Source organism: Hordeum vulgare, chromosome 3H (genome assembly GCF_904849725.1).
Source record: "Hordeum vulgare subsp. vulgare chromosome 3H, MorexV3_pseudomolecules_assembly, whole genome shotgun sequence".
NCBI classification, from domain to species: Eukaryota; Viridiplantae; Streptophyta; class Magnoliopsida; order Poales; family Poaceae; genus Hordeum; species Hordeum vulgare.
Window position 1 is genome coordinate 362,279,007 of NC_058520.1, and position 12,731 is coordinate 362,291,737.

Consider the following 12,731-nt stretch of genomic DNA (forward strand, 5'->3'; position numbering starts at 1 on the left):
CTGAAATTAATTGTTGTATAAATAAATATGAGTGACACGTAACTACAGATGTTGTCATACATAAATCCAACTGAAATAACGGATGCCTACAGAGATTTTGACATACATAAAACTTGTTGTCGCATGTAACTACAATCAGATATGTATAAACAACATAATGAATTTTTTTTCTTGATCTGCTAGTCAGCACGTCAATCTTCAGCAAGAGTTCTACAAGACGACACTTAAATATCTTGTCTTGAAGGACTTCTATAGTAATGCAAGGTGTTTGTTAGTAGATCAACAAAATTTTGGAGACATTCTAAAACCAATCTAGTAACTAAACTAACATACAAGTGCAAATCAGTGTTACTTGGCGAAATATAATGAGCAGTACTACTTGAAAAAGTCTATAACTTTTGCACGAGACCAACCAGAAGAACACATATTTTAGTCATGTAATTTATTAATCGATCACAAAGCTTTCTAGGGGAAAACAACAATTTTCATTGATTAAGATAGACAAAGTTCGGCATACTAAATCCAGACTATTGCTGGCTCAACCAGACTCATCCTCCGGCAACAAAAAAATTGAAATCTCCATTCTACATAAATAAATGGGATGATAGTGTAGAGTCGCAACATTTTATACAAGCAAGCTAGATGTGTTCGTTGTTGGTGCCAAATACCTGCAGGTAAGGGGCTAGACGTGTGAAAGTCAATGTACTTGCTACTCGAATAGAATGGTAAGCCTAAAATGGGTGGTAGGCTGTCGTCGCTTCCGCATAGCGCCCAATCTATCCCTTTCCCTTCTCACCAGCTTCATCAACCTCTTGTGGCTCTGACACATTTGCTGCGCACAACAAGATATAAAAACAGAATGGTAAGCCTAAAATGCAGAGCCAAGCAGACTAACATGATAGATCAACAAATACTAAAGCATAGCTTCTACTCCCTTTGTAAAACGTCTCATATATGTTTACAAAGGAAGTATACATCAAGCCACATAAATTCTAAAAATAGCAGAAAATCAAGCAATGTACAGATAGAAGTATAACATGAAACACATGAATGATTTAGGTGGTCAACTGCTATTGTAGAACAAAAGTAAATCGATTGTATTAATAATATCGAAGAATAAGAACAAACATATATTTCCCAATGTTGTCCTCCTAATCAGAATGCATTTGTTAAAGTTATAGTTACCTAGAGCCAAATTCATATCCAATTATGAAAAAATCACAACAACTCAATTTACAAAATCATAGTTTAAGAACTAAATAGAAAACAAGAACATGTGGCAGATTTCCTAATTGAGAACTAAATTAAATTAAATTGCCTCATAGGCAGCAAAGAATGAAGTGGCGAATTTCCTAATGGAGTCCCCTCAACTATGAGGATTCAAATGGAAACATGTTCTGGTAATAACTACATACTTTATTTATTGGTCTCTACTAGGATGGGCAAGACATCCATGAGAAAAGAACACATCCAAGTACTAATATCTTGGATAATACAGAGCCTAGCATTGATTGATGAACGACGTGAATCATTCCATTGTCCGGTGCATATATCAATAATCCTCCTTCTCGCTATTCGAAAAGTAACATTCAGAAGTCCCCTCAACTGCATTATTTGGCAAAGGTCATTTATTTCCTGATATGCTGAACTCCATATATGAATTGGGAAGCTATGCTGATATGAAACCAATACACTACTTGTTGGACCAGTGTAGCACGCAATAAGCCTCCACAAAACAAGGCAACATCCGTTAGAACATACAGAAGCCAACTCATGTAGAATATGGAAAATCAGATATATGTGTCATCTTGATGTAATACATCACTTATATGCAGTACTGCTTATATGAGCATTCAATATTATTTTTCTTTGCGGCACACAGTATTGCCCACATTGTCTTTTCTCCTGTTGATGTAAAAAGTTCGACGGAAAAGCTCAATACGAGTACAGTGAAATAAACTTGCACATGCAGGCAAGACACCAACTCCTATATTATTTGAAGAGGGTATTTCGCACATATTCAGGCAAGACACATGCAGGCAAGACCCACGGATTCAGAGACCCACGCGATTTTAATCCTATGTAATATCGCTAAGCAAAAGCTGGTATAGTGGTATACTCCTTCTCATAAGTAATGTTAACTGTTAATATTAATATCTTAGTGTGGTGGTATCAGCCAGGAGCAACCTAGCAAGCTCCTGGGTCTAGACATGGCCAACACAGGTTAACAAAAGCAATTGAGGCCCACGTACAAAAAAATATACTATTCAGATAAAACTACTTCCACAAAATGAAATGCTAGGAACGGAAGAAAGAAGCGCGGTAGAAATTGGATACAGAATGAAATTTTAATTACCATATGTGAACGATGTGGCAGGGATGTTGACCACGCCACCTAATTATCATTAATGAATTGACCTGATTGATAAACTGGACAGTGTAAATAGTTGGAGGTTCAAATTCAAATGGTGTTTAATAGGTCAGGTTTGATAAGTGGTCCTTTTTCATTTGATAAACATTATTGTGAGTTGCCACGACAAGAACTATTTGCATATGCTGGAAAGTAACAACTAACTTGAACAAATATATTGTCTCTTGAAAAGAAAGGGACTAAATGAATATCTCTATGCAGTGGACTTTCCAAGGGTATCACATGAGGCTTCTCCCGCTATGAAGATTTGGGAGGGTATTCCAACACAAATGGAGCTCACAAAGATGGGTTTAGCAAGCTTCATGGTGAATACCTTAAACACACACCAATAAGAAATTCACCTCTTTCAGATTTGCCATCCTTCTGTCGCATGATTTCCCAAATTCACTACTGTTGTCTCAGTGTATCACTTCATTTTACTTCTCCAGGCTCAGAAAAAAAAACACCGTCACAAGTTCTTGACAGGGACATCTACTATTCGACCTACCACACTACCCTAGAGAGGAGGAAGTTTAGGAAAGAGGAATAGGAAGCATTCACCAAAGAAGAAACAAGAAAGGGTATGCAACAGTTACTGTCCTCGCCAAATTTCAACAGGTGGGCGCTTGCCAATGCGGACAGGATATTAGTGACTCCAGTAGGATGTGGACACAACAGCAGCCAGGAGCGACATCGTTTCTTTGGATGGTTTTAAATTGTGTATGGTTACAGATTTATCAGTTACTCGTGTCTCAAGTGCTTGCAGCAACATGTGTGGTTCAGTGATTCTATGAAGGCTAGGATATGATAGTAGCTGAATGTTACCAGTGTTTTTAGTGGCGACAGCAACATGTGTGGTTCAGTGATTTAGAGACCCACGCGAGGGGGAAAGAACGAAGGGAGTTGCTCACTTATTGTATCCAAGGATGGTGCCGCAGACGTAGAGCCGCACGCGCTAGCCGGTGGCACTCCTCCACGCGGACGTGTCTGGCCCAATCTATCATCTCCTTCCTGGTGAGGGCCAACAGGCGACGACGGCGGCACACACACCAAGCGGCGGCGAGACGAGTCCATGGAGCGGCGAGGCGAGTCCAGGTGGCCGTGATGGAGAAGGAGCTCCATCTCCATGGAGGCGGCCCATCGCATGGAGGTTCGCCCCTCCTTCCATCATTTTCATCCCGTCCAAAACCATGGCGACCTGCCAAAAGGGAAGACAAGAGAAGGTGAGATGGGGCGGATCGATTGCGCGAAGAAGGAGGGGAGGGGCTTACTGGTGCCAGATCCGGCCACCTCTGGACTCACCATCGCCGGATGTGGCAGATCCCGACGAAGCTAGGGGTGGAGGCCAAAACCCTAGCCATGGGTGAGTGTTGCGGGAGAGCACTAGAGGGATCGGGAGATGCATCTAACGGGAGGGGGGTAAAGAGCGGCGCTACGAGAGCCCGGGGAGTAAAGAGCTGCGCGCCGGCGAGAGCCGCCTCAACACACCAGAATCGAGTGGCAGAGGTGGCGGCGGCGGAGGATCACGTGAGGGGAGAGAGAGACACATAGAGAACGCGAGGGAGAAGGGCCTCTCTCTCTCTTTTTTCCCATTCCAATTATTCCAAGAGAGGTGAATGAGAGACGTTAGATCGGTAAGACGTGCACGGCTCAGATTGGCTACACGGGGTGATCCGTGGGAAAAGTTTTCTGCGTCCTGATTGGTTCGAGATTTAACATGTACATAGACAGATGCATACCAAGTTTGTTTATTCATATTTCCTCTTAAAATAAAAAAATCGTCATGCACATGTACGTGAACGGCAAGCAGATATTGATTTTTGGAAAGGATATTCATGTGTAGCATACGACCTCTGGAACCTTTTTCGATTTGAATGTATCTCGTAGTACTGCGGATTCATGTGTCACTAGGAAACCAATCTACATGTGTATTATCATAGGTAGGGTAGGTGGGTGAGAGACGTTGGATACGTATCGCGTGAACGGCTCACATGGCATGTAGTGGTGTGATCCGAGGGAGAGGGATTCTGCGTCCTGATTGGTTAGAGAAAGGTGCTATCTAAAATAATTTCTAAGTGCTAAAAATAGAAGGGGTTTGTGAAAAATATACCAAAAATATTTTCCCAAATGACATCACTAAATGTTTCACTCAAGAATACCACATTTAATGGACGAAAACCAACTTAATCATTTTTGATATTTAAAGCTATTTTTTCCATTTAAACGGTTTTCTGTCGAATAAGAAGGAAATCAGATGGAATTGTAAGAAAATCGGTCGAACAATTTTGCACAAGGGTGCATCTTGGAATGGCAAACAATGTTGCTAAAGGGATTTTTCATTTTCTTTGGACGTAAAATTCATTTTTCATTTGTAGCCTTGCCGACACCTATACAAGACACGTAGGTGAAATTGTTGAGTTTTTGGCCCAGCCACCTCTATATAAGCCTAGGACCTTCTTAATTTTTTCATGGAGGACCTACAATGCGGGCACAAATAGAGCCACACATGCCAGTGACCATTTTAGGCAATGGGGTTATGACCTTCTTCATAGAGATGGTCAAAATTTTCTACGGTTTGGACCCTCTTAGACACCTCATGACCTTTTTGTAGATTGTAGTCATAGATCTATGACCAATAAAACCGCCGTCATTATTTATTGTCACAAACGAGCTTATTTCTTGTAGTGCCTCTTTGTCTAGTATCATCATGGGAAAGATGATGATCGGGACTTACCTCGGGTATATGTGATATACCGCGAGGCGTGGATGACACGGGAGTTTCCCGTTTCTCGTGGGTCCAGCATACTACCTCTGCAGAGTGTAAACTATTCGAATAGCCATGTCCACGGTCAAGGACGGTTGGGTAATCCTGCTTAAACCAAGTGTGAGTGAGTGTGTGTGTGTGGTGTTAAAAAGGTGTTGTTATAAAGAGAATAATATGACCAAGTTCGGTGACTTGGCATATCGGGTAAACCCGGATGGTTTAGCCCTTAGCTGATACATTGAGGTTATGACAAGTCCGATGACTTGGCATATAGGGTGAACCCGGATGGTTCAACCCTTAGGAGATATTGTTGGGTAACGTAGCATAAATTCAAAAAATTTCCTACGCATGTTCAGATCTTCCTATGGAGAGACCAGCAACGAGAGAGGGGTAAGAGCATCTTCATACCTTTGAAGATCGCTAAGCGGAAGCATTTGCTATAACGCGGTTGATGGAGTCGTACTCGCGGTGATTCCGATCTAGTGCCGAACAACGGCACCTCCGCGTTCAACACACGTGCAGCCCGGTGACGTCTCCCGCACCTTGATCCAGCAAGGAGGAGGGAGAGGTTGGGGAAGAAGACCAGCAACACGACGGCGTGGTGTTGGTGGAGAGACGAGGTCTCCCGGCAGGGCTTCGCCAAGCGCCGGCAGAGAGGAGGAGGGAGAAGTGCAGGGCTGCGCCGAGGGAGAGGGAAAACTGTGTCCTCCAAAGGCCAAAAGTGCCCACTATATATAGGGGAAGGGGAGAGGGGGTGCCACCCCTAGGGTTCCCACCCTAGGGGATGCGGAAGCCCTCCTAGATGGGGTTTGTGGCGGCCAGATGGGGAGGAGGGGTGGCGCACCCCTCTGGTGGGCCTAAGGCCCACCTAAGTTAGGGTTCCCCCCCTCTTTTTTCTTTCCCCTGCGCCATGGGCTGAGTGGGGAGGCGTACCAGCCCAACTAGGGGCTGGTTCCCACCCCCACTTAGCCCATCTTACCTCTTGGGGTCGCAGCCCCCCTTCGGTGGTCCCCCGGGACCACCTCCGGTGGTCCCGGTGGTCCCGGTACGTTACCGGTGATGCCCGAAACACTTCCGGTGTCCGAAACCATCCGTCCTATATATCAATCTTTACCTCCGGACCATTCCGGAGCTCCTCGTGACGTCCTGGATCTCATCCGGGACTCCGAACAACTTTCGGTAATCTCGTATAACAATTCCCTATAACCCTAGCGTCATCGAACCTTAAGTGTGTAGACCCTACGGGTTCGGGAGACAGGCAGACATGACCGAAACACCTCTCTGGCCAATAACCATCAGCGGGGTCTGGATACCCATGGTGGCTCCCACTAGCTCCACGATGATCTCATCGGATGAACCACGATGTCAAGGATTCAATCAATCCCGTATACGATTCCCTTTGTCTGTCGGTATAGAACTTGCCCGAGATTCGATCGTCGGTATACCTATACCTTGTTCAATCTCGTTACCGGTAAGTCTCTTTACTCGTTCCGTAGTTCATCATCGTGTGACTAACTCCTTAGTCACATTGAGCTCATGATGATGTTCTACCGAGTGGGCCCAGAGATACCTCTCCGTCACATGGAGTGACAAATCCCGATCTCGATTCGTGCCAACCCAACAGACACTTTCGGAGGTACCCGTAGTGCACCTTTATAGACACCCAGTTACGTTGTGACGTTTGATACACCCAAAGCACTCCTACGGTATCCGGGAGTTGCACAATCTCACGGTCGAAGGAAAAGATACTTGACATTAGAAAAGCATTAGCATACGAACAATACGATCTAGTGCTACGCTTAGGATTGGGTCTTGTCCACCACATCATTCTCCCAATGATGTGATCCCGCTATCAATGACATCCAAATGTCCATGATCAGGAAACCATGATCATCTATTGACCAATGAGCTAGCCAACTAGAGGCTTGCTAGGGACACATTGTGATCTATTCATTCACACATGTATTACTGTTTCCTGTTAATACAATTATAGCATGAACGATAGACGATTATCATGAACAAGGAAATATGATAATAACCATTTTATTATTGCCTCTAGGGCATATTTCCAACAGTCTCCCACTTGCACTAGAGTCAATAATCTAGTTACATTGTGATGTATCGGACACCCATAGCATTATGGTGTTGATCATGTTTTGCTCGTGGAAGAGGTTTAGTCAACGGGTCTGCAATATTCAGATCCGTGTGTACTTTACAAATATCTATCACTCCAGTTTGGACATGGTCCTGGATGGAGTTGTAGCGGCGCTTGATGTGCTTCGTCTTCCGGTGAAACCTGGGCTCCTTGGCTATGGCAATGGCTCCAGTGTTGTCACAGAAGAGTGTCATAGGACCCGACGCGCTTGGAACCACTCCAAGGTCGGTGATGAGCTCCTTCATCCAAATTCCTTCATGAGCCGCTTCTGAAGCAGCTATGTACTCCGCTGCACATGTAGATGCTGCCACGACTTCTTGCTTGCTGCTGCACCAGCTCACTGCCCCACCATTCAACACATATACGTATCCGGTTTGTGACTTAGAGTCATCCGGATCTGTGTCGAAGCTAGCGTCGACGTAACCCTTTACGACGAGCTCTTCGTCACCTCCATAAACGAGAAACATTTCCTTAGTCCTTTTCAGGTACTTCAGGATATTCTTGACCGTTGTCCAGTGTTCTGCACCGGGATTACTTTGGTACCTCCCTACCAAGCTTATCGCGAGGTTTATATCAGGTCTGGTACACAGCATGGCATACATTAGAGAGCCCACGGCTGAAGCGTAGGGGACAGAACTCATCTTCTCTCTATCTGTTGCCGTGGTCGGCGACTGAGTCTTACTCAATCTCATACCTTGCAAAACTGGCAAGAACCCTTTCTTTGAGTTTTCCATATTGAACTTCTTCAGTATCTTGTCAAGGTATGTGCTTTGCGAAAGACCTATGAGGCGTCTCGATCTATCTCTATAAATCTTGATGCCTAATATGTATGCAGCTTCTCCAAGGTCCTTCATTGAAAAACTCTTGTTCAAATAGGCCTTTATGCTCTCCAACATCTCTATATCATTCCCCATCAACAATATGTCATCCACATATAGTACGAGGAAAGCTACAGAGCTCCCACTCACTTTCTTGTACAGACAGGCTTCTCCGTAAACCAGTATGAACCCAAACGCCTTAATCACCTCATTAAAGCGAATGCTCCAACTCCGAGATGCTTGCACCAGCCCATAGATGGAGCGCTGGAGCTTGCATACTTTGTTAGCACCCTTAGGATCGACAAAACCTTCTGGTTGCATCATATACAACTCTTCCTTAAGATTCCCGTTAAGGAACGCTGTTTTGACGTCCATTTGCCAAATTTCATAATCATAAAAGGCGGCAATTGCTAACATGATTCGGACTGATTTCAGCTTCGCTACGGGAGAGAAAGTCTCTTCGTAGTCAACTCCTTGAATTTGTCGAAAACCCTTTGCGACAAGTCGAGCTTTGTAAACGGTTACATTACCGTTTGCATCAGTCTTCTTCTTGAAGATCCATTTATTTTCTATGGCTCGCCGTTCATCGGTCAAGTCCACCAAAGTCCATACTTTGTTCTCATACATGGATCCTATCTCGGATTTCATGGCCTCAAGCCATTTGTTGGAATCCGGGCCCGCCATTGCTTCTTCATAGTTCGAAGGTTCATCGTTGTCTAACAACATGATTTCCATCACAGGGTTGCCGTACCACTCTGGTGTGGAGCGTACCCTTGTGGACCTTCGTGGTTCAGTAGTAACTTGATCCGAAGCTTCATGATCATCATCATTAACTTCCTCTTCAGTCGGTGTAGGCACCACAGGAACAACTTCTTGCGCTGCGCTACTTTCCTGTTCGAGAGGGGGTGCAATTACCTCATCAAGTTCTACCTTCCTCCCACTTACTTCTTTCGAGAGAAACTCTTTCTCTAGAAAGGATCCGTTCTTGGCAACAAAAGTTTTACCTTCGGATCTAAGATAGAAGGTATACCCAATAGTTTCCTTAGGGTATCCTATGAATACGCATTTCTCCGCTTTGGGTTCGAGCTTTTCTGGTTGAAGTTTCTTCACATAAGCATCGCAGCCCCAAACTTTAAGAAACGACAACTTAGGTTTCTTGCCAAACCACAGTTCATACGGTGTCGTCTCAACGGATTTAGACGGTGCCCTATTTAAAGTGAATGCTGCAGTTTCTAATGCGTAACCCCAAAATGATAGCGGTAAGTCGGTGAGAGACATCATAGATCGTACCATATCTAATAAGGTGCGATTACGACGTTCAGACACTCCGTTGCGTTGCGGTGTGCCAGGCGGCGTTAGTTGTGAAACGATTCCACACTTTCTTAGGTGTGTGCCAAACTCGTGACTCAAATATTCTCCTCCACGATCAGATCGTAGACATTTAATTTTTTTGTCACGTTGATTCTCAACCTCACTCTGAAATTCCTTGAACTTTTCAAACGTCTCAGATTTGTGCTTCATCAAGTAAATATACCCATACCTACTCAAATCATCGGTGAGAGTGAGAACATAACGATAACCACCGCGAGCTTCAACGTTCATTGGCCACACACATCAGTATGTATTATTTCCAATAAGTCGGTGGCTCTCTCCGTTATTCCTGAGAATGGAGTCTTAGTCATCGTGCCCATGAGGCACGGTTCGCATGTGTCAAATGATTCAAAGTCAAGAGACTCTAGCAGTCCATCAGTATGGAGCTTCTTCATGCGCTTAACGCCGATATGACCAAGGCGGCAGTGCCACAAGTATGTGGGACTATCATTATCAACTTTGCATCTTTTGGTACTCACACTATGAATATGTGTAACATCACGATCGAGATTCATCAAGAATAAACCATTCACCAGCGGAGCATGACCATAAAACATATCACTCATATAAATAGAACAACCATTATTCTCTGACTTAAATGAGTAGCCGTCTCGCATTAAGCAAGACCCTGATACAATGTTCATGCTTAAAGATGGTACTAAATAACAATTATTGAGGTTCAAAACTAATCCCGACGGTAGATGTAGAGGTAGCGTGCCGACGGCGATAACATCGACTTTTGAACCATTCCCGACGCGCATCGTCACCTCGTCCTTGGCCAGTCTCCGCTTATTCCGCAGTTCCTGCTTTGAGTTGCAAATGTGAGCAACAGCACCGGTATCAAATACCCAGGAGCTACTACGAGCGCTGGTAAGGTACACATCAATAACATGTATATCACATATACCTTTAACGTTGCCGGCCTTCTTGTCCGCTAAGTATTTGGGGCAGTTCCGCTTCCAGTGACCTTTTCCCTTGCAGTAGAAGCACTCAGTCTCAGGCTTGGGTCCGTTCTTTTTCTTCTTCCCGGCATCTGGTTTACCGGGCGCGGCAACAGCTTTGCCGTCTTTCTTGAAGTTCTTCTTACCCCTGCCTTTCTTGAAACTAGTGGTCTTGTTGACCATCAACACTTGATGCTCCTTCTTGATTTCTACTTCTGCAGACTTGAGCATCGAGTACAACTCGGGAATGGTTTTCTCCATCCCTTGCATGTTGTAGTTAAGCACAAAGCCTTTGTAGCTTGGTGGGAGAGACTGGAGGATTCTGTCAATGATAGCATCATCCGGAAGTTCGACTCCAAGTGAAGTCAGACGACCGTGTAACCCAGACATTTTGAGTATGTGCTCACTGACAGAACTGTTCTCCTCCATCTTACAGCCGAAGAACTTGTCGGAGACTTCATATCTCTCGACACGGGCATGAGCTTGAAAAACTAGCTTCAGCTCTTGGAACATCTCATATGCCCCGTGTTGCTCAAAACGTCTTTGGAGCCCCGTTTCTAAACTGTATAACATGCCACACCTGACCAGAGAGTAGTCATCACTCCGCGCTTGCCAGACGTTTAGAATGTCCTGCGCTGCTGCGGGAGCGGGAGGGTCACCTAGCGGCGCATTAAGGACATACGCCTTTTTACTTGCTTCAAGGATGAGCTTCAGGTTGCGAACCCAGTCCGCATAGTTGCTACCATCATCTTTCAGCTTGTTTTTCTCTAGGAATGCGTTGAAGTTGAGGTTGACGTTGGACATCTACAATATTTATAAAGACAACTTTTAGACTAAGTTCATGACAATTAAGTTCATTTAATCAAATTAAGTATGAACTCCCACTTAAATCGACATCCCTCTAGTCATCTAAGTGATACATGACCCATGTTGACTAACCCGTGTCCGATCATCACGTGAGACGGACCAGTCACCATGGTGAGCAACTTCATGCTGATCGTATTCAACCATACGACTCATGTTCGACCTTTCGGTCTCTTGTATTCGAGGTCATGTCTGTACATGCTAAGCTCGTCGAGTCAACCTAAGTGTTTTGCGTGTGTAAATCTGGCTTACACCCGTTGTATGCGAACGTTAGAATCTATCACACCCGATCATCACGTGGTGCTTCGAGACAACGAACCTTCGCAACGGTGCACACTTAGGGGAATACGTTCTCGAAATTTTAGGAGGGATCATCTTATTATGCTACCGTTGTTTTAAGTAATAAGATGTAAAACATGATAAACATCACAATGCAATCATATAGTGACATGATATGGCCATTATCATCTTTGCTCATTCGATCTCCATCTTCAGGCATCGCATGATCATCATCGTCACCGGCGTGACACCATGATCTCCATCATCGTGTCTCCGTGAAGTCGTCACGCCAACTACTACTATCACTACTACTATGGCTAACCGTTAGCAATGAAGTAAAAGTAGCAAGCACATGGCGTTGCATCTCATACAATAAATTAAGACAACTCCTATGGCTCCTGCCGGTTGTCATACTCATCGACATGCAAGTCGTGAAACCTATTACAATAACATGATCATCTCATACATCATACATGCAACATCACAACTTTGGCCATATCACATCACATGTCAAACCCTGCAAAAACAAGTTAGACGTCCTCTAATTGTTGTTGCAAGTTTTACGTGGCTGATTTGGGTTTCTAGCAAGAACGCCTTCTTACCTACGTGACAGCCACAACGATGATATGCCAAAGCTATTTACCCTTCATAAGGACCCTTTTCATCAAATCCAATCCGACTAGAGTAGGAGAGACAGACACCCGCTAGCCACCTTTATGCACGATGTGCATGTCTGTCGGTGGAACCAGTCTCACGTAAGCGTACGTGTAAGGTCGGTCCGGGCCGCTTCATCCCACAATACCGCCGGAAAAGAATAGGACTAGTAACGGCAAGCAAATTGACAAACCATCGCCCACAACTTTTGTGTTCTACTCGTGCATCGAATCTACGCATAGAAAACCTGGCTCGGATGCCACTGTTGGGTAACGTAGCATAAATTCAAAAAATTTCTACGCATGTTCAGATCTTCCTATGGAGAGACCAGCAACGAGAGAGGGGTAAGAGCATCTTCATACCTTTGAAGATCGCTAAGCGGAAGCGTTTGCTAGAACGCGGTTGATGGAGTCGTACTCGCGGTGATTCCGATCTAGTGCCGAACAACGGCACCTCCGCGTTCAACACACGTGCA

The 12,731-nt window shown here is 44.6% G+C and overlaps 1 long non-coding RNA gene across 1 annotated transcript; it reads right to left on the bottom strand.

The window, feature by feature from the left end:
* Positions 1 to 745: 745 nt before the first annotated feature.
* On the bottom strand, positions 746 to 3,602 carry LOC123439961. Its single transcript, XR_006630234.1, has 3 exons — positions 3,322 to 3,602; positions 1,416 to 1,726; positions 746 to 832 (listed from the first exon to the last, which is right to left on the bottom strand). It is a non-coding gene; the product is annotated as an uncharacterized LOC123439961 (long non-coding RNA).
* Positions 3,603 to 12,731: the final 9,129 nt, after the last annotated feature.